Here is a 25,094-nt window from a genome sequence, read left to right on the forward strand (position 1 = left end):
TTGATTGTATTATATAACCAGATCATGCTTGAAATTTACAATGAATTTTTTTAAAGATAATTTTAGTATTATTTGCTGAGCTGATTATGGATTCCTAGTGATTACTTGGGCTTCCACGCCTAGAGTCTCAAGAAGTAGAGGTTTAGAACGTACTTTGTAGCTTTTGTTGGGAACTTTACTTTTTCAAATCAGAGTTAAATTGTAGTTCTCACATGGCACAGAGTTTCAATCAAATTAAAGTTGGTGTATGATAAGCAAATGCCAATGTGAGAAAAGCTTATCACTTGCCAGCCACCCTCCATTGTTGTACAATTGCATGACATGGTAAGAGCCAATGATTTATAATGGCCATATATATGACGATGATGGATTATGGCTGTGCCATCTGTGATTTAGGCTGTAATCCTATACCCACTTACCTGAAAGTAAGCCCCACTGAATGCAATGTGACTTACTTCTGAGTAGACACAGTTAGGATTGTGCTGTTATTCGGGTTATCAGGAGAAAAGTGCACTTATGTGAGTAATAATTTGTACACGTGATGTGATGTAGTGCCACTGATGTCAGTAGAATTAAATTAAGGTAAAGGTAAAGGTGTCCCCAACCAGTCATGTCCGACTCTAGGGTGTGGTGCTCATCTCCATTTCTAAGCCGAAGAGCCAGTGCTGTCCGAAGACGCTTCCATGGTCATGTGGCTGGCATGACTGAACACCGAGGTGCACGGAACGCTGTCACCTGTCACCTTTCCCGCCGAGGCGGTACCTATTTATCTACTTGCAATTTCTTGCTTTCAAACTGCTAGGTTGACAGGAGCTGGGACTGAAGATGGGAGCTCACTCCGTCACGCGGCACTCGGGTCTCGAACTGCTGTCCTGCCAACCTTCCAGTCTGCAGTTCAGCGTCTTAACCACTAAGCCACCGCGGCCCCAGAATTAAATTAGGTATGGACAACTTTTACCTTACTGAAAGCCATTTTAAATTTGTATAAGAGGTTGGAAGGCCATAGGTTGGCCCATACCTGTCAGATGCTGCACTATGGCTGGAGGATATGTTATGACATTCACAAAGAAATACCAGAAGAACAGTGTGAGCAATTACGTTTTGATTCTATAGCTGTTTGGCATTTCATTACCAGGAAACATTTCCTGTATTAGCCATTGCTGTGGCTTATTCATTGTCTTAAAACACCGAAAGGCGGGAGCAGGCCAGTTTCTCACAAAACTAATGGGCAGAATAGTGGCTCTACATTTTGCCTCATATCTCAGATTCTGCAAGAGCTAGAGACTTGCTTTTTTTTTTTTAATGAAAGCTGGGAATCTGGAGATTATGGCTCATCCAGGGTGCAACTCCCCACCCTACCTTCCTGTGAATGCCCATGACGATGTCTTTGCTGATCACATGACAACCAATGCAGCTAATTATTGGGACCATGTGACTCATTTCTGGCCACAGCTTCACTGGCTTCTGATCTGTGTCAAGGCCCAATTCAAAGTATTGGTTATTACCTTTTAATTTCTAAATGCTTTAAGGTTTCTTAAAACATCACCCCTTCTCATATGAACTTGCCTGTGCATTAAGATCTGCCGGCGCAACTTTGCTCTGTGTCTAAGCAACAGAGGTACTAGTCAGGAGGTGGGAGGGAGCCTTTTCAGTGGCCACACCTAGAGTTTGGAACTGCCCAAATGGCCCCCTGCCTGATGCTTTTTTGCTGCCTTGTGGACACCTATATTATTCAGCAGGTGTTCAGCCTTTTGGTTTGGTAGTATTTTTAGGGTGTTTTATGCTCCTGTAAATTGTATAGATTTTTATCTATTGTCTCTGCTTTTCATTGTCATCTGTTTTAATGGTTTAATTGCCTTGTTTTGTGATGAATTGTTTTATTGAACTGATGCAAGCTGCCTTGAGTGCCTCTTACTTGACAGGAAGTATGGGATATAAATTGCCTAAATAATACATAATGGTACTTGCAGAAGCCCTCTTACTGTAGCAGTGTCTGATTCAGCCATGGTTCTGGTCTGCTGAGGAAGGTAAAATGTCCAGGTATTTAAGGCTGGAGCTCACTTACGTGCCACTCCTTCTCATACCTCTGTGGTAACATGAGTAGCCCTGGACCATGTGAGAAAAGCCCACATTGCACTTCCTGCTCATATCAGTGGTGCACGCTGGAGCAAAAATCCCAGCTTCAAGTATAATCTGATGGGATCTGAGCTAGTGGTGACCAACCAAGAAAGAGAACTTGGCCTTGTGGTGGAGAGCTCAGTGAAGATGCCAACCCAGTGTGCATCTGCTCTAAAAAAAAAAAGAAAAAAAAGGCAAACTCCATGTTAGGCATAATCAGAAAAGGAATTGAGAATAAAACTGCCAATATGATACTGCCCTTATACAAATCTATGGTGTGATCACACTGAGAATACTATGTACAGTTCTGGTCACCACACCCAAAAACGGATATTGCAAAGGTGGAAAAAGTGTCGAGAAGGGGAACTAAGGGCACAATCCTATGGCGGCTAGTCAGCCCACGCTCCAAGGTTGCTTCTGAGAACCGACCTCCATCCCCTCCTGCGCTGGCTCATAGGCATGGAACAGCCCCATGCTCAGAAGAGGAGTGCGGAGCAGTGAAAACGGGGCATTTCTGGGGGCGTGCTGGGGCGGTGAGGGCAGAAGTGCTGTTCCAACGCTTCCTATGTGTTGTCCGGTGTCTGCCCCGCCCCGACTTCCCGCGGCTAGAAGCCGAAATCAGCTGTCTAGCTGTGAATGCAGAGTGGCTGAAGCATGGAGGAGACGACCCCTCCGCTCTTCTCCTGCCCTGTATTGGATAGGTGGTCACCTCCGAGTTCGGAGGCGGCCGCCTATCCTGATAGGATTGTGCCCTAAAATGATTAAGGTGCTAGAGCTACTGCCCTATGAGGGAAAGTTACAACAGCTGGGATTGTTTAGCTTGGAAAAAAGGCGAGTAAGGGGAGGTGTACAAAATTATGCATGGTGTGGAGAATGTGGATAGGGAGACATTTTTCTTCCTCTCTCATAATACTAAAACCTGGGTTCATCCCATGAAATTGATTGGTGGGAGATGCAGGACAGATAAAAGGACTTCTTCACACAGCGCATAGTTAAGCTATAGAATTCACTACCACAAGACGTAGTGATGGCCACCGGTTTGGATGGCTCTAAAAGGGGGTTAGACAAATCTCTGGAGAAAGCTATCAATGGCTACTATCCTGATGGCTATATGCTACCTCCAGTATCAGAGGCAGTATGCCTATATACAACAGTTGCTGGGGAACATGGGCGGGAGGGTGCTGTTGCACTTATGTCCTGCTTGCGAGTTTCCCATCGACAGCTAGTTGGCCACTGTGTGAACAGAATGCTGGACTAGATGGACCCTTGGTCTGATCCAGCATGGCTCGTCTTACGTTCTTATGTCATCCTAGTTTTTTGAGGGTTGATGGAACGGGGAGAAGCCATGGTGCATTATCTGGAGCTGTGCTGGAGGTATGGGAAGAAGCAATGCTGCAATATTCATACTTAGAAATTTTGGTTGCTTACCAGACTTCCAACTTCCCAACAGTAGGTTCTTCACCTCCTGCACAACACTGTTATCAGAAGGTAATTACAAATGATCATACCTGTACTTTCACAGAACACCAAAGCCTTTACTTAGCCACTCCTTATCTCTGTGTTCCAGACTAGTTTCTAATGTATGTTTTAGATTAGGGTGCAGAACCTCTTTCAGCCCAAGCGCCGAATTCCACTTTGGAGAAGCTATCAGCTGAAGTAAAAAAGCCCCCACATCTTCTGCCCTCTCCAGCTATATACATCTACTCAGAAGCATGCCCCACTGAGTTTAATGCAGCTTACTCCTAGGTAAGTGGGGACAGGATTGCAGCTTAAAACAGTTAAAACTTACATTCCATCCTTATATGTACACATGGATCCAGTGGAGGGGAAAAAAACTTTTAGAAGGCAAGACTAAAATATACAAAAAGGCATCTCATATCCTATTAAATAATAGTCAAGGAGAAATCTCGATTCACATCCTTTAAGGTGTATGCTATGTGAGTCTTTGGCTTATTTTCTGTACTTTTAAAAATTAATTTCTGTAGGAGTTTGATTTGCATACAAAGTTATTTATCCTCACTGCAACCCTAGGAGGTAAGGTAGGCCGCAATCCTATACACCCTTACTTGGGAGTACATCTCATTGAACTCCATGGGACTTACTTCCCAGTAGATGTTCATAGGCTTGCACTGTTAGGCTGCAATTTTTACAAGGGAGTAAGTCCCACTGACCCCTTCATGGATCACTGCCTTGTTGTGGCGAAGGGGCTTGCGTAACTCAGTGAAGCCATAAACTATGCCGTGCAGGGTCACCCAAGACGGACAGGTCATGGTGGAGAGTTCTGACAAAATGTGGTCCACTGGAGAAGGAAATGGCAACCCACTCCTGTATACTTGCCAAGAAAACCCCATGGAACCTAACACAAGGCTAAAAGAGATGACGCCGGAAGATGAGCCCCTCAGGTCGGAAGGTGTCCAATATACTACTGGGGAAGAGCAGAGGGAGTTTCCAAGTAGCGCCAGAAAGAGTGAAGCGGCTGGGCCAAAGCCGAAAGGACACTCAGCTGTGGATGTGTCTGGTGGTGAAAAGAAAATCCGATGCTGTAAAGAACAATATTGTTTAGGCACCTGGAATGTAAGATCAATGAATCAAGGTAAGCTGGAGGTGGTCAAACATGAGATGGCAAGACTGAACATCGACATCTTGGGAATCAGTGAACTCAAATGGACAAGCATGGGCGAATTTAATTCAGGTGACCATCATATCTACTACTATGGGCAAGAATCCCTTAGAAGAAATGGAGTAGCACTCGCCCACCCAGTGAACTTCACAATTGATCCACTGGTATTGACTCATCACTTACTCATTGTGACAATTGCCACAGGGTAGCTGTGTTAGACTAAAACAACAGAGTGTTGAGGCGCCTTACAGTACATATGAAAGATCGCTGTTAATAATATGATTGTTACTTTTTGCATTTAATGTCCTTGTAACCTCACTGTTCACAATTCTCTCCCCCCCCCCCGTAGTAGTGAATATAAACCTCAAACTCTCCACAATAGTCCATGCATCTGAAGAAGTGGGCTCTGCAGTCCAGGAAAGTTTATGCCAGAATAAATTTGTTAGTCTCTGAGGTGCCACAGGACTCTTCATCATTTATCCGATAAAGTGAGGAGTACAAGGAGTGTGTGTGTGTGTGTGTGTTTTGGAATGGGGGTGGGGGCTTGCGTGACACCTACTTGAACTGGGAGGAGAGGGCAGGAATTGGGCAGTCGAGAAAGGGGAGCAGGCAGATTAGAAGGCTACGCACATGCGCCGAACGGGGCGGAGGGTGTGGATGTGTGTGTGTATATGTGTGTGTGGGGGAGAGAGAGTGAGAGAGTCGGGATCCGAACGAGAGGTGGCGTGATGTCGTCATGACGCTTCACGCAGCCCCCCCCCTTGGTATGACGCACGCCCTGGCGAGCCTGTGAGTTTTCCGTTATGGTTATTATTATTATTATTATGGGGGGGGGCGCGTGTGTGCGTGTGCGGGAGTGACGGGGGGGAGGGGAAGGAGAATTCCGCGCGGCCTCGGGCGCGAGGACGGCCGAAAAGAGGCTGGAGCGGAGCGCGCGCGCGAAAGGGAGGAGGCAGAGCGGGGGGGTCTTTGCTCCATCCTGTCGCATCAGGGAACATGGCGGCTGCCGCTGGTGCGGCAAAGGGGCTCGACCAGGCCGGGCCGCGTCCGCCCGGGGTGAGTGGCAAAGCCGGGGCTGTGCGGGGGAAAGGGTGGTTTCGCAGCCCGGCAGCGCTCGCTTCCCTCAGTCCTCGGCACGGGGGAGCGGCCGGCCTCGTCCTCCTCCTCCGAGCATACTGCAGGTCCGACTGGGCCGGGCACAAAGAGCTGCTGCGTTGAGGAGGGTTTTGTTCGGTCACATGAAACGGCCTAGCCAGTGAACGCGGAGCGGGGAGACGCTGCTGGCCGCTGAGGAGGAACTTCGGGTGGAGGACGAGGGGAAGCCCGGAGGAGGAATAGTCGCGGCGACCCCGGCAAGGCCGCGCAGTGAATGAGGTCACCCTGGCAGCGGGTGGGTGACCACTGCTGTAAAGTAGTACGGGGAGCGAAGCGCGGGCCAGCTTGGGAGGTCTGCCCTCTCCTTCCTTATTTTTTAAGCCCCGGCGAAAGTATTTGGGTCTTGTTCGCTTGGACATGGTTGTATACTCATCCTTCGCAAGCCACCCCGAATATTGTCACCAAGACTTCAGCCCTCTCTACGCTTTAGGTTCGCGCTGCACGATTGTCAGTTCTGAGGCTTTTTATGGAGTTACAAGTGCTTTTTAAATAATGCAGCTCAGCCTCTTCGATGCCTGGAACGGAATGGTCTTTGCTGCTTTTCCCCCCCTCTTTTTTTTTTGCAGTTCCCAAACTTTCCATTCTGGTCACTATTGATCAGCAAGGCGGGCCTTGTGTATCGCCTGTTAGTTTTGCAACTTCCAAAAACGTGCCAGAGAGGTTCGTTCTTGTACATGCAAAATGCAGGAAGAAATACAAAATATGGTAATCGGTGGTAGGAACAATTACTATAGCCTCCAGATTGCCTAGGGAAGCATGTTGTGTTATTATGTACTGAAATGTTTTTAAGCTCATACACCTGTTGCCTTTCTCTTTGTCTGGTAGTTTACTTGCATAGTAAGAGGAGAACCGAAATACATTAGCACACACATCTTACCCAGGCTTTTGTGATATAACTTATGTTACAGGAATTCATAAGAATGTAACTACGTACAGTATGTTTGGATGGGTGAACTAATGTTTGGCATTCCTTACTGTATGTTTTTCCTAGATAGATGAACGATTCAAGATGTGAAAAAAAATTGGGACAGAAGAATTTTGCTGCTATAGCATAGGTAAGACTTCAGGAGATCACAAGTCTAATTAATTGCTTAGTATGGAAACAAAGAGGATTTGAACACGCTTGACATGAAATACTCTTGAATATAAGAAAAAAGCTGTCAGTTCACCAAAACAATTCAATTTTTTTCTTATAGGATAACAGTGCAAAGAAAAGTTCAGTGTGACAACCCTTTTATACCACCAGAGACGGTATTAGTGGCTCACTAAAGAGCTTTGGAACTAAGAGATATGGTTCGTGTCCAGGTCTCTTCATGAACTTGGGGGTGTAGGGCAAGTCACTATCCTCTTCAGATGTTACTTTTCTCTTAAGTTTATGTGTGTGTATGGTGCAGGCTGTGAAGTGTAGAGGAAAAAAGGGCTGAGAATGTGAGCCTGCATAGTGTCATAATAATCAGATGTGAATCTGACATTTGAAATTTGCCTGTCTTCTGAAGCTTGGAAAGGAAAAATACGTTTCTAGGTAGCCTTCAGTTCTCTGTTGGTAAAATGGAGCAGTAATGATTATTTCTCTCAGTTGTATTTTAAGGACGAATCTAATTATTATTGTAAAGCAACTAAGAGAGCAATCCTGTGGCCCATAGACAGCATCTGAGGCACCATATGAAGTGGTGAATCTCCTCTCCATGCCTGTAGACAGAACTATGAGAATGGAGGAGGAGATCTGATCATGGATCTTCCCTCTCCCACCCCCTTCTCCCTCCTAGCCCCTGCTCATATAAAGTCACAACAAAGTCTGAGAGAGAGAAAAGGGGGCATGCTAGTGGGCAGGCTGTGATATGCAATATCCTATGGGTTCTCCAGTCCCCTCCCCATCCACTGAAAGGTAAGTCAGTTAGACAGGCTTAGAGGCCCATCTGGCTACTTTCTGCATGTTAAACAGAGGAGTGGGTGTTGGATTTAAACTAGTCCAACATAGGGAGGCCTGGATTTGAACCCCACTTGGCCACATAGCTCAGTGGATCATCAGTCATTCTTTCAACCTACCCAACCTCACAGGGTTGTTTGAGAATAAAATAGGATAAGCCATGTATGTCTTGGGCTCCTTGATGAAGCAGATGGAAAAAGAAATAACTTTTAAAATGTGATAGATTCAGAAAAAAAAATTGAACTAGTGAAGGCAGTGGTCTGATGGGATTTGTTACTGATGACAGTAATGTCTCTGGAAGGTAACTGAAGCTGTTTAAGAATTGTAGAGATATGGCACAAATTCTCAGACATTTGGTTTACTGGTACAGTAGTGCATATTTGAAGTACTAAATAATTCAGTTAATGAGTAAAACGTCTCCAATAGTATGCTGCTTGCTAACTAGAAAAGCCTTTAAAGGAGGCCAAATTCCATGTAATGACAGCAGAAAAATACTTATGCCTTGAGGTGTAAGGACGAATCATTTAGGAATTAGCATTATTTAAATGTTTTTACACTTTTGGTATGCTTATGTGCCCAATGTGATGTGTCCCTCAAAACAGAAAACATGTGAATGCTTGCTTTTGTTATACATAAATTATCAATATTTATCAATAGTATATCAGAACATTGTAACAGTTTATACATGTACATTATTTACATTCAAGAAACTTGAATCCAAAGCTTCTGTTTCACTAATTCACGATTTGTTAAATTCATATATGGTGGTTTCTTATAATTCATATATGGTAGTGTCCAGACATCAGTTGTTTAGGATGCACTTTCATATTATTAGCATGTCTTTTAAAAATAAAACCTACATTTTTAACATAAGAATTGTTGTAGCTTTGGTAATAACAGTGTTTTTAGTACTGGTGCATATGTACTTAACTTGAAAACTGATAGTACACATGCAGAGGGAGCAATCCTGTGGCCGCTAGACAGCAGCTAGACAGCCATAGGGTATGTTGTTTTCTGGGAACCAACCTCAGAACCCGCACTCCGAGGTCAGTTCCCGGAGAACCAAGCTCCTCCCACTTCTGCGCTGCCTCCGAGGCAGCGCGGAACAGCCCCATCCTCCGCACTCACAAGAGGAGCACAGAGCGGCTGAAAAAGGGCGTGGCTGGGGGCTGTCTAGCCAAAAAAGCAGAGCAGGAGAAGCGCGGCGGGAACAATCCCCTCCGCGCTTCTCCTGCTCTGCTTCGGACAGGTGGTCGCCTCCGAGTTTGGAGGGGGCCGCCTACCTAGATAGGATTGCTCCCGTAAGTATTCCATTACTTTGAAGAATAAAGATAATTATTTTTCTTGATTATTTCATTTTAGAGAAGGATTATTAAAAAAAACTTTTAAGACATGGTATATAATTTTTGACAATGTTAAATTGTGTCAGTTTACTTAAATTTTCCTTAGTGAAATTAAGATAATACTTTACAAGTTGACATAGCTAGGAAATCAGTGGAAGCTCTTCAGAATGCCATTTAAAAAACTCCATCTAGAAACAGTTATTTACAGTTATATACAGATATTTACTGTATACTGTTGGTTGACTAGTTTTATTCAGTATGGCCAGGTTAGGTAAACAATGGGGCCAGAAGGCAAAGTTGTGGAGGAATGTTGCAAGAACCATTTCCTCAGGGAAGTACTGCAACACCTTGGTCCCTCTGCGGCCATCTGAATGCCTTGTTGTGCACTTTATTTTATTTATTTATTTATTATTAAATTTAATAATCGCCCATCTGGCTGGTCACCCAGCCACTCTGGGCGATGTACAGCATACAATAAAACAGTTTAAATAAAAACATTTTCTAAAATACCCTAACCCACCCCAAATGCCTGCCTGAACAACCACGTTTTTAATGCACGACGGAAGCTCATTAAAGAGGGGGCATAACGGAGTTCCCTAGGGAGGGAGTTCCACAGAGTGGGGGCCACCACAGAAAAGGCCCTCTCCCTCGTCCCCACCAGTCTACCTGTCCTGGCTGATGGGACAGAGAGAAGGCCATCCGAGGCTGATCTTGTTAAGTGGCCTGTCTGGTGCTGCTGGAGGCGCTCCTTAAGATAGGCTGGGCCGGAACCATATAGGGTTTTAAAGGTCAAAACCAACACCTTGAATTTGGCCCGGAAAACAACTGGTAACCAGTGCAACTCCTTCAGCACTGGAGTGATGTGATCTCGCCGGCGGCTGCCTTTAATCAGGCGAGCTGCCGCGTTCTGTACCAGCTGCAGCTTCTGAACCGTCTTCAAGGGTAACCCCAGGTAGAGCGCATTACAGTAGTCTAAATGAGAGGAGCCCAGGGCATGTACTACCGATGGGAGCAGATGGTCGGGAAGGAAGGGGCGCAGCCGCCGTATCAGATGGAGTTGATACAGTGGTGTCTGGCTCACAGCTGACACCTGAGCCTCCATGGACAGCTGGGAGTCCAAAATGACCCCCAGGCTGCGGACCTGGTCTTTCAAGGGTAGCCGTACCCCATTCGACACCAGGTCAACATCCCCCAGCCTCCTCTTGTCTCCCACCAAAAGTACCTCGGTCTTGTATGGGTTCAGCTTCAGCTTATTCCTCCCCATCCAGCCACTCACGGTCTCCAGACATTTGGACAGGGATTCTATGGCCAACCTTGGTGAAGATTTGAATGAGAGGTAGAGCTGTGTGTCATCCGCATGTTGATGACACTGCACCCCAAACCTCCTGATGATAGCCCCCAGCAGCTTCACATAGATATTAAATAGCATCGGGGAGAGGATGGAACCCTGTGGCACTACCACCTTCCTTGTTTTCCAGTTGTCTTTTTCCTCTATCTGTAGACTGGGAAAGTCTGGCTGTGTAGATTGGGAAAGGATGGCCCTGAAGTGCCCTGTCGGGCACTCTCCAGACATCTGCACGCACCATACTGCCATGTTAAGGGTAGAAGACACGGAGAGGAGAAAAGGATAGCTGTAGAATACACACAGCAGGCCATCTTCCTCCCAGTCTCCCAGGATAGAGAGGAAGAGATGCCAGCCAGACACCCAACCACCTTTCCTGTTTCCTAGTTCAGAATCACAGGAGGGTGCCTGGGCAGCTGCAAACCTCCATGTTCTCCCTTTCTGTTCCTCTGCCAGAAAATGCGTGTGATGCTGCCATTTACTTCCAGGCTTAGGTTTGTAGTGAACCCCTGTACAAGTCTCCAGAATGTATTTGCCTTTAGTACAAGGGTGCATTCGGGAGGCAGGGCCCTGGATAATTTCTCTCTTCCAGGAAGAGAGAATGCGGTCTTATGGTGTTGGAGTGCTAGTAGCTCTTCAGAGCTAGAAGGAAGAAGGAGGACTCAGCTGATGGCCTGGGGGCAATTCTTACTCACTATTGACAAGTGATTGTTACAAAGCTGTGATAAGGCAGTAGCAGCCACGGTACCTCTGACAAATCTGCAAAGCATCCATGCCATCAAAGCAGATCAGATTTTGATTTAAAAAAATCCCACTCTCTTTTGGGTATGGGGATTCATCAGCTCTCTCCTTCCAACAGCAGCTCCCTTCACTTTCTGACAAGCGCTCCCTGAATAAAAGTCAAGATAATCTGGAGGAGTGTCCCATGAAGGGCTGTTGCCAGAAAGGAAATAGGCAACCTGTGTCCATGCACGTGGAAGTTTGTATCTTGTGTACACAGGCTTCTGGATCTGTTCCACAGACTTTAAAGTGCAGAGGTGGTTCAGGTGCTGGGCACTTAACTAGTTCATCGCAAAACTTAATGTTTAAGCTTGTTTGTTTTAAAAGGTTTGGCTGTTTAAAATGAAGTAAATAAATTGTTCAGGGACATCCCGTTGTCAGTGGCAAACTGCTTTAAATTGCTAGGATTTCCTTCTAAGAAATGTCAAGCTTTATTAGGCAGAAGAGCTGGTCTCCACACTTATTTTTTCTTTGCTGTTGAGTTGTTGAAGCTTCAAGTTTCCTCCTGTCGGGGGGCTGGAAGGGAGCTTTTTACCCTTTTTTCTGTCTCCCAGCTGCTGCTAATGGATAGCAAGTGAAAATACATACATCTCTCAATTTGCAGATGACTGATTTGTGGAGGGAGAATGAATCTTTCTTGTCTCAGTTTCTGTCTTTTATGTAAATATCTGTGCTCTGAATAGCTCTAATATCAGCGGATGTTTCTCATAGTACTTGTAGTGGTTGTCTAACTGTGTCTGGATTCTTGAAAGTTTCAGTCAACAAAAATAAGGCATAACAGGTGCTTCTAGGCTAAGATGAGAGGGCTTGGAAAAAATGGGAAAAAGTTTTCCCCAATTTTTCAAAAAATATGGAAAAAGCAGGAAAAATGTTTTCCCCAATTTTCTGGTTTTTTTTTTTTTTAGCCCTTCACACCTGTATTCCAGACAAGGCTTTTATTGTCTAATCACCCTGCATCATTCACAGAATTTTACAGGTGGTCCAGATATCGTTGCCTTCAATTTGTAGCCCTCCTCTGTTTTCCCACTGCTTCTTCCAAATTTTTCTTATCAGAAAAAATCTGTTGAAGAAAAAAGCACGTGCCTTTTGATTGGTAGCATTAGGAACCCTCCATCTGGAAGCAAGCACGTAAAGTGTATAATGACTACTACAATCAGATGTAGTGATGACTTATGACACAATATTTTTGTTTATGAATGTAGACTTTAAATCATAGGATGGCTCAGGAATATGTGTTGCTGATTATGTATTTATTACAATTATTTATATCCTGCCTTTCAGGATAAAATCCTACCAAAGCGGTTTACAAGTGAAATTGTTGTTGTTGTTTATTCGATCAGTCGCTTCTGACTCTTAGTGACTTCATGGACCAGCCCACGCCAGAGCTTCGTGTCGGCCGTTGCCACCCCCAGCTCCCCCAAGGTCGAGTTCGTCACCTCCAGAATATCATCCATCCATCTTGCCCTTGGTCGGCCCTCTCTTCCTTTTGCCTTCCACTTTCCCTAGCATCAGCATCTTCTCCAGGGTGTCCTGTCTTCTCATTATGTGGCCAAAGTACTTCAGTTTTGCCTTTAATATCATTCCCTCAAGTGAGCAGTCTGGCTTTATTTCCTGGAGTATGGACTGGTTTGATCTTCTTGCAGGCCAAGGCACTCTCAGAATTTTCCTCCAGCACCACAGTTCAAAAGCATCTATTTTCCTTCGCTCAGCCTTCCTTATGGTCCAGCTCTTGCAGCCATAGGTTACTACGGGGAATACCATTGCTTGAACTATGCGGACCTTTGTTGTCAGTGTGATGTCTCTGCTCTTAACTATTTTATCAAGATTTGTCATTGCTGTCCTCCCCAGAAGTAAACGTCTTCTGATTTCCTGGCTGCAGTCAGCATCTGCAGTCATCTTTGCGCCTAGAAAGACAAAGTCTGTCACTGCCTCCACGTTTTCTCCCTCTATTTGCCAGTTCTCAATCAAGCTGGTTGCCATAATCTTGGTTTTTTTGAGGTTTAACTGCAACCCAGCTTTTGCACTTCCTTCTTTCACCTTCGTCATGAGGTTCCTCAGCTCCTCCTCACTTTCAGTCATCAAAGTGGTATCATCTGCATATCTGAGATTGTTAATGCTTCTTCCAGCGATTTTAACTCCAGCCTTGGCTTCATCAAGCCCAGCACGTCGCATGATGTGTTCTGCGTACAGGTTGAATAGGTAGGGTGAGCGTATACAATCCTGTCGTACTCCTTTCCCAATCTTAAACCAGTCCGTTGTTCCGTGGTATGTTCTTACCATTGCTACTTGGTCGTTATACAGATTCCTCAGGAGGCAGACAAGATGACTTGGTATCCCCATACCACCAAGAACTTGCCACAATTTGTTATGATCCACACAGTCGAAGGCTTTAGAATAGTCAATAAAACAGAAATAGATGTTTTTCTGAAACTCCCTGGCTTTCTCCATTATCCAGCGGATATTGGCAATTTGGTCTCTAGTTCCTCTGCCTTGTCTAAACCCAGCTTGTACATCTGGCAATTCTCGTTCCATGAATTTCTGGAGTCTACCTTGCAAGATCTTGAGCATTACCTTACTGGCATGTGAAAGAAGTGCCACTGTTCGATAGTTGGAACATTCTTTGGTGCTTCCCTTTTTTGGTATGGGGATATAAGGTGATCTTTTCCAATCTGTTGGCCATTCTTGTGTTTTCCAAATTCGCTGGCATATGGCATGCATCACCTTGACAGCATCATCTTGCAAGATTTTAAACAGTTCAGCTGGGATACCGTCATCTCCTGCTGCCTCGTTATTAGCAATGCTTCTTAAGGCCCATTCAACCTCACTCTTCATGATGTCTGGCTCTAGCTCACTGACCACACCATCAAATCTATCCCCGACATTATTATCCTTCCTATACAGATCTTCCGTATATTCTTGCCACCTTTTCTTGATCTCTTCTGCTTCTGTTAGGTCCTTGCCATCTTTGTTTTTGATCATACCCATTTTTGCCTGGAATTTACCTCCGATGTTTCTAATTTTCTGGAAGAGGTCTCTTGTCCTTCCTATTCTATTATCTTCTTCCGCTTCCGCACATTGCTTGTTTAAAAATAATTCCTTATCTCTTCTGGCTAACCTCTGGAATTTTGCATTTAATTGGGCATATCTCCCCCTATCACTGTTGCCTTTTGCTTTCCTTCTTTCTTGGGCTGCTTCCCATCTCTCAGCAGACAGCCATCTTGCCTTCTTGGGTTTCTTTTTCTTTGGGACGTTTTTTGTTGCCGCCTCCTGATCAATATTGCGAACTTCTGTCCATAGTTCTTCCAGGACCCTATCTACTAAATCTAGTCCCTTAAATCTATTCTTCACCTCCACTGCATATTCATGAGGAATATTAGTGAGCTCATATCTAACTGATCTGTGGGTCTTCTCTCTTCTCTTTAGTCTGATTCTAAATGGTGCAATAAGAAGTTTGTGATCTGAACTACGATCAGCTCCAGGTCTTGTTTTTACCAACTGCATAGATGTCCGCCACCTTTGGCTACAAAGGATGTAGTCAATCTGATTTCGGTGTCGACCATCTGGTGAAGTCCATGTATAAAGTCGTCTCTTAGGTTGTTGGAAGAGAGTGTTTGTTATGCACAGTGAGTTGTCTTGGCAAAATTCTATCAGCCTATGTCCCGCTTCATTTTGTTCTCCCAGACCATGCTTGCCTGTAATTCCAGGTGTCGTTTGACTACCCACCTTAGCATTCCAGTCTCCTGTAATGAAAATAACATTTTTTTTGGCGTACTATCCAGTAGGTGCTGCAGATCCTCCTAGAACTGATCTACTTCTGCTTCTTCAGCATCTGTGGTTGGGGCATATATTTGGATCACTGTGATGTTAAATGGCTTACCTTGAATTCGAATTGAGATCATTCTGTCATTTTTTGGATTGTATCCAAGCACTGCTTTAGCCATTTTATTATTAATTATGAAGGCTACTCCATTTCTTCTGTGGTCCTCTTGTCCACAGTAGTAGATCTGGTGGTCATCTGATGTGAAGTGGCCCATTCCAGTCCATTTCAGTTCACTGACACCCAAAATGTCTATATTTAATCTTGACATCTCCCCAGTAACCACATCCATTTTGCCCTGGCTCATAGATCTTACATTCCAGGGTCCTATGGTGTGTTGATCTTTAGAACATCGGATTCGTCGTTCACCACCAGCACCATCGGCTGCTAGCCATCCTTTCAGCTTTGAGCTAGCTGCGTCATCACATTTGGGGCTACTCTGTTCCTCCCCAGTAGCATTTTGACCATCTTCCGACCTGGGAGTCCCATCTTCCGATGGTATACCGAGATATCTCTGGTTGTACTGATCCATTTAGTTTTCATGGCAAGAATACTGGGGTGGGTTGCCGTTTCCTTCCCCAGGGATCGTATTTAGTCTGACCTCTCTGCCATGACCTTCCCTTCTTGGGTGTCCCTTCACAGTTTAGCTCATGATGTCATTGAGGTGCTCAACAATACATTAATAAAAACCATTTCAAACAATATGGAAAATAACTCATAAAGATCTTTCCCAAGGGCAGATAATAGTGGGAAGCCCTGTGGGTAAAGGCAGGGACAGTCTAGCTGGAGCAGGGGTCTGAGGTGGTCTTCACCTGCCTCTCTCTTTCTTCTGGGATCCTTCTCACAGGGCAGTTGGTGGTAATGGTGATTATGGGATGCAAAAAAGAGTAGGTTTTGAGTTGGTTTCTACTGTGTGGTAGAGTATTATTTAATGCTTTAGCTGTAGCAAATGTTTTCTATACAAACCATGAATCTTCATTGCTTGTTTCTAAAATGTAGATGGTTTGTAGCTTCAATCCTAAAGCTTTAGGGAACATTTAGATGTGGGTGTACCATTGATACAGGTGAATTATTTACCTCTCAAATGGCCAGATCATATGTAGTCCTGTTAATGACCAAATATGAAAAAACACGTGCCCATCTGCCTATTTTATTTATTTATTTAACAATATGTATTGTTTATATTAAAGGCATTTCTAAGCAATGTCCAGAGGACAAGATTACCTTCCTGGGAATGCCTGTTGGTAAAGGTATGTTTTTAGTAGGTGCCAAAAACCCAGAAGAGTTGGTGCCTGCCTAATTTGTAGTGGTAGGGAGTTCCAGACAGTGGGCGCTATGACACTAAAGGCACTATTCCAAGCCACAATGGACTGAACCTCTGAAATCTTGGCTATCCCCAGGGGGGTATCTCCTGATAAGTGCAGCAGCTGAGCAGGCTTGTAGGGGATCAGGAGAACTCTTAAGTTGTTTAGGGCTTTATAAATAAATACCAGAACTTTAAGCCTGACCCAGCAGCATGTAGGCAGCCAGTGCAGTTCCCTCAGCATAGGTGTAATATGCTGGTGATAAGCCACTTCTGTTACCAACCTGGCTGTGGCATTCTGTAACAACTGCAGCTTCTGGACTAACCCTAAGGGCAACCCTACATAAAGCACATTGTGGTAATCCAATTTTGACCACTCCATTACCACTCCATGGGCCACAGTGGTCAAACTATCCCTGTCCAGGAATGACTGTAACTGTCTTAAACCTGTCGGAACTGGTAAAAGGCACTCTTAGCCATTGAAGACACTTGGGCCTCCAGTGACAATGCTGGATCAATGAGCACCCCCAGGTTATGCACCTGCTCCTTCAAGGGGAGTGTAACCCCATCCAGAGCATGCAGCTGACCCAATTCCCAGACATGGGAGCCACTCATCCACAGTGCCTCCATCTTATCAGAATTCAGGCTCTATTTATTGGCTCTCATCCAGGCAATTGCATCCAGGAACCAGTCTGAGGCTTGCATAGCCTCCCCTGATTCAGATATTACAGAGAAATAGATCAGGGTATCATCAACTTACTGATGGCACCTCGCTCAAAATCTCCTCATGTCCACTTCCAACAGCTTCATATTGATGTTAAATAGCACTGGGGGCAAATAGTGCCCCAAAAGTACTTTCTAAGACTGACACTGCAGATAAGACTGGAACCACCTGAGAAAATTGCCTTCGATACCCATCTCATAAAGTCAGTCCAGGAGGATACTATGGTCAGTGGTATCAAAAGCTGCTGAAAGTATCCTCCCTCAGTAAAAGTCATCCCTTAGGATGACCAAGGTTGATTCATCCCCAAACCAGGCCTGAACCCAGACTGGAATGGGTCAAGTTAATTAGTATCCTCCAACAATGTCTGCAGTTGCCCCATCATGACTCTCTCAAGAACCAAAAAGGGGATATTTGTGACGGGGTAGTAGTTGTCAAGTGCCATAGAGTCCAGAGTGACTGAGCATTTGGAACACTGCCTCTTCCAAGGCAGCAGGTACCACCCCCCTCTCAGAAGGATACATTCACTACACCCAGGACCCACCCGGTCAAATCTGTGTCTCCAGTGACAATGCTGTATCGATGAGCACCCAGCACAGTCAGCTGGTTTTAATCAGTCATCATTATACTGATTTCTGGAAGGAAGGAGAGAGCTTCCTTTCAGTGGTGGCCAATGTAGGCGGTAATGGCTAGAGATGGCACTTGCTTGCCAGTCATCTTGATGTGTGTGAGGTTCTCTAATTTTTGCCATTGTAGCCTGCCTCTAGCTTTTAGCAGCAGCAGTACTCCACCTGCTCTGATGGGAATGGGTCTTTCTGAATGAATGAGTTGAGTTCCAGTATTCCCCTGCACTTCTGAAGCTTCTCTCAAGCCATTGGGAGAAGAGGAATCTTCTTGGAGGAGAGCAGCTACTGCCAGAGTAAGCATGGGACACTGCTGGTGTAGGATAGATATATGGCAGAAACAGAGTTGAAGTATCTGTCTTTGCCAGGAGTGCAGGACATGGTGATGGATAGGTGAGAACTGGAGGTGAATTCCAGCTTCTGCTATCTGGGAGGGAGCTTTCTTTCTTCTTCTAAAGTTGGTAATCCTTTATACTGAAGGTCAGTATGAAAAATCTGATGGATAAATAAATGTAATTCAGCAATTGTTCAGTAAAATTGAGGGTTATTGAATTTGCACTAGCAATGTGGTTAGATACATGTGCTTCCTCCACCCCAATTCATTTTCTATAGATTATTAGCAGCCAGAGCTAAATGACATTTCAAAAAGTATTATTAATTTCAGAATTTAGATTTTGATTGCAGAATTTCAAAATTTAACTGGGTGAAACGTAAATCTGCTTGATCTGGGGTAAAGGTGAAATCAGTCCCTTACTGATATGTCTCAGGAGATATTTCTGATACACAGAAACCAGTATTTGGCTTCATGATGCGTTAATTATGACATAGATTACTATACAGGAAAAACTATTAAATCTGGCTCTGTGAAGTGGGTTGATTTATTTTACCCTTTTCACTCTTAGAAGTTACTCATATGGATGTATTAAACTTATGCACTGGTCATTTATGGGTCTTCATTTCAGAAATCTGTTTTCTCTGAGATAAATGTTGGGTTTTGGAAATCACAGAAATTACTGCAGTGGAGATTAGGAGTATCATATGAAGGATAACAGTGCTCCAGGGTGAACTGATTGACCATGCTGGATGTAACACTAAAGTGTGGTTAATCTAAAATATAAGTGAAATGTCCCAAACTTCTTGCAGCTATGGTGGAGGAGGAGGAAGGAGCATGCGAGTCCAAGCTCATTCTCATCATCCTAAACTATGGTTTGGCAGGACATCAGAATGTAACCACTGAGTGGCGTTTGCTGGATAGATAGCTAGTTTTTGGTCCTTCAGTCTTGTTTCATAGCTTACAAGTAAGACGGTAAGTGCTTGAGAAGTATGGAATCTCCTTTTGCATTAATAATTTGGCCCTTTTCATGTTCAACTAGCAGTGTTGACATCCCTTGGAGTGAGGGGGGTCATTACAACAAAGAGCCTCTTGCTTTCAGCTACACAAAAAAGCACAAAGTACATGCACGTCTGTGTAGCATACAAGTTCTTCTGTTTTCAAGTAGTTACCACAAAGCTAGTATAATGTATCAGTCCTTTTGTTTTTCTTCATTGGGAGAGAGAGCAGTAGGCAAGGGTCGAACTACAGCAGCAGAGCTGTAGCTCTGCTCAGACTATCACGTAACCTACATGATAGTCTACCCATCGATAGCCTTATCTTTCATGAATTTGTTTAATCCCCTTTTAAAGTGACCCAAATTGGTGGCCATCATTGCATCTTGAGAAGCAAATTCCATAATTTTAACTGTGTACTGTGTGAGGAAGTACATCTTCTTATCTGTCATGAATCTCCCCATTCAGCTTCATTGGATAACTGAGTGTTAGCATTATGAAAGAGGTCTTCAACCGGTACATTTTCTCCACACCATGCATAACTTTATATACCTCTGTCATAATTTTATACCTCCTTTTCTCACATTTTATTTAAGCTAAAAAGTCCCAAACATAACATAGGGGTCTGTAAGTAAGGTTAAATGATTGTTAAAAATAGCACACATTTGGGAAGGGATAAACATCAAAGTGGGATGAAGTTTATTAGAACACAAATGCTAGTGATGGAATTCATTGCAGAACAATATCTGAGCTAGAGCGTCTTACTGTCTTTGGAAAATATGAAATAAAAGTATTTTCGTAGTGGTTTTTAAATGGCTCAAGTTGATAATTTAAGTCACAGAAGCTGGGCTTTTAGTCTTGTGTTGATAATATTTAGAACTAAATAAATTATATAAATATAAATGCTTTCCTGTAGTACAACTAGCACATTAGTTATTCTTAGGCTTTTCCTTCCTAATCATCTCCTCCTCTATTCTACTCTCCTTTCCTAATTTATGTTTATTTTAGATTTTGAGTCTGCCTGGTTTTTGTTTTGTTTTGTTGTAACTTAACTGCTTAGGGTTTTTTCCCTGAAGTGCTTTCCAAATAATAATAATAATAATAATAATAATAATAATAATTTTATTATTTATTTATTACTGCACTTTATAGCGTATTTAAAGCACTCCATATACATTACTTTAAAATTTGGGTAGATTTCTATCTTGTGTTAATTATCTGATAATACAAAATTCAGGATTTTTGTGCTCTTTTAGGGCACATTGTAGCATGCATTATGGCTGTAAGCCAATGACTGAGGTAATAAAAAAAGATTGTATAGACTTGTTAAAATAGTGCTTGCCCCTGTTCCCACTATTTTGGTGGGCTTGGAGGTGCTCCCATGTGCTTCCACAGCTAGTGCTATAGGGATGAGACCTTCTCCACAGCTTGGAACTAGGAAGAAGGGGTCGGGCCTCAACCTTGCAGTCATGCTGGGAATGTATGTACTTTAAGCACTTTGAAAGCTCAGTGTAACATCTGGTATAAGACCCTTCCTTGAAGAGGGAGAGAGAAGATTTTCAGTGAGCATGTTTAACTGGCTACTGAAGGTAGCTGAATTTGCATACCCCTGTTTTTGCTAGTTTCCTTAGCCAAAGAAACATGAACAAATTATAAAACTTGACATAAATATCTCAGTTTGTCATCCCTACTTAGCGACTGGCTGAACTGCCATGAACTCATGGAAGCCTGGAGGAGGAGGGAAATGAAGGTGTAGGATGGAGGTCTGTGTGGACTGGACGAAAGAAAGAGAAAGGTGTCTGACTGTAGAACCCTCCCCATACCTTCAAGACATTGGTTAAACTGAACATTTTGGAGGAGACCTCCCACACTGCTTAGAGGTTGATGGGCAGTTTGTTGCTGGTGGAAAGGTATTTGGAAACGCAAGGAGGCCTGAACTTAGAGGAAACTTTTCTGTTGACTTTTCCAGGCTTCCACTTGAAACATATTAAGATTTTTGTTGTATTTATGGGGACATATTGTAGCCTGCCCTAATATTTGGGGATGGATAAGGTAAATGGTTACCGCCATGTTTCTTCATTCGCTAGAAGGAAGAAAACTGATTTAATTTAAAAGCCAGAATAATCTTGTTCTGTAGTAGTGTGTAATTGAAATGCCAATGGAAGTTGCGTTAGACAGCAGTCTTTTTCAGTGTAAGCTATAAAAATGGGAAAGAGCATAAGTTAATCATTGCCACCTTCAGGTTTAAAGAGAGAGTGCAGTAAGAAATGCAGAATTGTCAGTGTTCGATAGAAAAAGAAAATGGCTACCAGAAATCAGTGCTAGTACAGTGACAATGCTTGCTGCAGTGTTTTCATGTGCTACTTTCCTATCTTTCTGATGTTTCTGTTGTAAATATTGAAAGAATTTGAGAAGCATCACATATTTTTATTTCAGTTATATATTGTAATAAAAATGACTTTGATTCTCCTGGTCTAGAAATATTTATGATGATGACAGAATCTCTGATTCAAATCCATTAATACATATGAAGTGCAAGGAATCGGTCCCCGCTCTAAAAGAAGCTGGATATCTGCACTTAATCCATCGTTCCAAAGTAAGCGCTAGATTCTGATCTGTTGGTCAGATTTAAACTTTCTAAGCATATTAGAAACACTAAATGTTTTTGGCACTATGTTAAGGCATTTCAAATGTATTGTTCAGCTTAGAAAATGGGGATGGTGAAAAATGAAGCCTATGGACATTATTATAACCCTTGAAGTATCCTCTTCCCTACTTGCACATGTCCTAAGCTACTCTTCAGTGCTTTTCCCTTGCTGGTTCCTCAGCCCAGCTGTTAGTCCAGGTATCACATTTTGTAGGGCCTGGGTGATAGAATATCTCCTTATCCTGAGTTAATCTGTTTCTTGGAGGTATTTACCTAATTTACTCATTCAAACAACCCCTTTTAATCTGTCCACACCCCCTTCAAAAACAACTGTATTTTATGATACTTTACATTCATTATTATGAAAGTAATTGGATCATGTAAAGTTATTTGCAATCTGAATTTTCCAGCATTGAGGCAACAAAGCATACATTAAGAAGGAAGGCGACACTGAGAATTATATGCCACTTTTTCATGGGGATTTTAAGCACAAATGTACAGAGCTGCATTCTGTACAGCTTTTGCCCTTTTCAGGTCAAATTTTGGGCAAAAGCTATAGTTTCTATGGTTGAGTTACCTAAATTGACCTGTGATGGATTGTTTTCAGTAATAGTCAGGAGGAAGCAGTGCTCCTTCAATGGGCATAATGAGATGATAGACAAACTACACTAAATGTTCTTTCCACATGTGCATCTATAACTTCACTCTATATCCTCTTTTTGCAGGAGTTCTGCGCCAAGTAGGATTATTTCTGATTCTCAGGATAAAGCTTTGAAGGGATTTTAATTCTGCTGTGGCCACTGATATCTTGGCTATTTTGTTATATTCTGAAATGTTTCACTGGGCCAGATCACATGTCCTGACAAGCCATTGTGGGTTAATTAACCCCTGGGGCACCACATTGTGTGCTGGCCACCATTTTGAATGCAAACCTTGGCTGGCGGTTGCTGTGGCTTGTCTTGTTGTGCAAACCTGGGCAGTGGGGATTGTGTGAGTGTTAAACAACTGTCACATAACCCTAGAACAGACCATGGGTTATGTGAGGGTTGTTTAATCCTTGCACAACCTGCACCACCCAGGTTCACGTGACATGACAAACAAGCCACGACAACTGCCGGCCAGCATTTGCATATTCAAAATGGTGGCTGGCACATGCTGTGGCGGCCCCAAGCATTAATTAACCCACGGTGGTTTGTCATGATGTGCAAATCAAGTCACTGTGTTTTCATGCCTAGCATTTGAGCGACTATAATTCTGTTCTAGTAATGGATTTCAATTTCAGAAAAACTGTTGAAAAGTAGTACTAATGTTTGTAAAGAAACGTGTATTTCTGTGAAGCAGAAGATAGGCAGGTTCTCAGGATATTTGAACACTCTCTTAATTACCACATTTCTCTTTAAAATCTAGCCATTGGAGATCTTGGGAGCAAAAATGCCTATATGGGGTTTATCATTAATGTAATAAATAAATGCTTAGGTATAAATAAACAAAACACATTATATGGTGGTTTGTTAATAAGAACAAATTGTTGTCTTATCTCCTTGTACAACCTGGCTACTAATCAAGAGTATAACAAATTGGCTTTATAGAATTTTTTTATTTACTGTTTGTAGGTTTGTCTTGGTGTTGGATGCAAACTTGCAGCTTGAAGGGGTGGGGTGGGGTGGGGTGGGGTGGGGTGGGGTGGGGAGCAAACTTAGGTAAGTAGCAAAAACTTCCATAGATTTGAATCTTAGTTGTAGTAATAACCAGTAACAATTATTCACAATGAAATACGTCATGTAGGACTGTAATTGCTCTTCTCCCTTATGAATACCTGAAGGAGCACCTCTTCCCATACCAGCCTGCCCATGTCTTAAGATCTTCTGCTGAGGCCCCTCTCCAAGTATCTTCCTTATTAGAAGTGTGTTATGCAATTGCAAAGGAGAGGGCTTTTTTCTGTAGTGGCACACCAGCTTTGGAATGTCCTCCTTAAAGAGGTGTGCTTAGCACCCACATTACAATTTTTTGGGTGCCAGGTTAAGACATTTTTATTTGCCAGGCTTTTAAATTTGTAATATCGTCTACTTTATGTTTTTTAGGGCGCAATCCTATCGGAGGCAACCGCCTATCCAATGCAGGGCAGGAGAAGCGCAGAGGAAATCTTCTCCTCTGTGCTTCAGCCACCCTGCATTTGTGGCTAGATAAATGATTTTGGCTGTCTAGCCGCAGGAAGTCGAAGCGGGGGCAGATGCCGGATGATGTATAGGAAGCGTCGGGAAGGCACTTCCGCCCTCCCCACCCTGCCTGCCCCCAAGAACGCCCCGTTTTCGCTGCTCCGCGCTTCTCTTCTGAGCCTGGGGCTGATTGCGCTGCCTATGAGGCAGCGCAGGAAGGGGGTGGAGGTTGGTTCCTAGGAACCAACCTATCCCATAGCCGTCTAACCGCTGACCAGTGGCCATGGGATTGCACCCTTAGTAGCTGTTGTTAACGTTATTGTATTATTGTATTCAGCCTTTGCCAGCTTGGTGCCACAAATGTTTTGGGCTACAACTCCCATCATCCCTGACATTGCCTATGCTGGCTGGGGCTGATAGGCATTATAATCCAAAACATCTGAAGGGCACCAGGTTGGGGAATGCTGTGTTATTGTACTGTGGTATAATTAAGTTACTTATACGGTGGTGCGCACCACTGTGAAATCCAAATTGAATGAAAGATGGTATATAAATGTGTTAAGCAAGTACATAATATATTCTACTGTAGATGTATACATTTCTCCCCATAAATAATCCTCAATGGAGAAATTAATTTACACAATTGAAAAGTCGATACATATGAAGTTTTCATTAAAATGAGTGTCCTTGCATCTGTCTTAATAAAAAGGTTTGTAATATAACTTGATCTACCTTCAGTTATTTATGTAGATTTTTATTTCTTCAGAAGCAGCTTTACATTACATTAACTTTGCAGATAAGTGCAAAACACTTCACCAGCCTGCAGCGTATCTGTGCATCACTGTAGCTTAAGGTGTGGGTTTGGTTAGCTACTTGGCTGGAAGAGATAGTTGATTTTCCTGCGTTGGCTGGTGAACTTTAAGGACCTATTAGTGATAAAGTTGTGCAAAGCATGCCTGAATTGCTAGGAAGAGCTATGTTTTTGTATGGTATTTCATTTCCAGACACCTAGCGTGCTGAAAAAGGCTGTTCTGTCTTAAGAGATGTCTCTAGTTGGAACATGCTGTGGAACTAACAATTTTACTATTGTTGCTATCCAGAAAAGCTATCCTGGGTGATTCTGCTATATTATGAGGATAAGGAAAGAAAATGGTTGGCAGTAACAATTTCTGGGCAGAAGGGAAGAAAAGGAGTTTAGGGAATAAATACCAGCCTG

General features: G+C 43.4%; 1 protein-coding gene across 17 annotated transcripts in view; it reads left to right on the forward strand.

Moving 5' to 3' along the window:
• Positions 1-5,370: 5,370 nt before the first annotated feature.
• The window catches only part of ZNF644 (zinc finger protein 644), a 70,899-nt gene continuing 51,175 nt past the window's right edge, over positions 5,371-25,094 (forward strand). For 5 of the 17 annotated variants that reach the window (XM_084851948.1, XM_084851954.1, XM_084851958.1 and 2 more), the window contains exons 1-2: positions 5,371-5,527; positions 6,885-6,948. The gene's annotated coding sequence lies outside the window, so the exon portion shown is untranslated. Of the gene's footprint in view, positions 5,528-5,692; positions 5,795-5,992; positions 6,129-6,884; positions 6,949-7,089; positions 7,187-16,292; positions 16,353-21,553; positions 21,672-25,094 lie in introns of those variants that run through there. The other 12 variants (XM_084851949.1, XM_084851955.1, XM_084851959.1 and 9 more) reach the window with 6 other exon arrangements.

Source organism: Heloderma suspectum, chromosome 4 (assembly GCF_057233095.1).
Source record: "Heloderma suspectum isolate Gila_16-S chromosome 4, 16-S_ref, whole genome shotgun sequence".
Lineage (NCBI taxonomy): Eukaryota > Metazoa > Chordata > Lepidosauria > Squamata > Helodermatidae > Heloderma > Heloderma suspectum.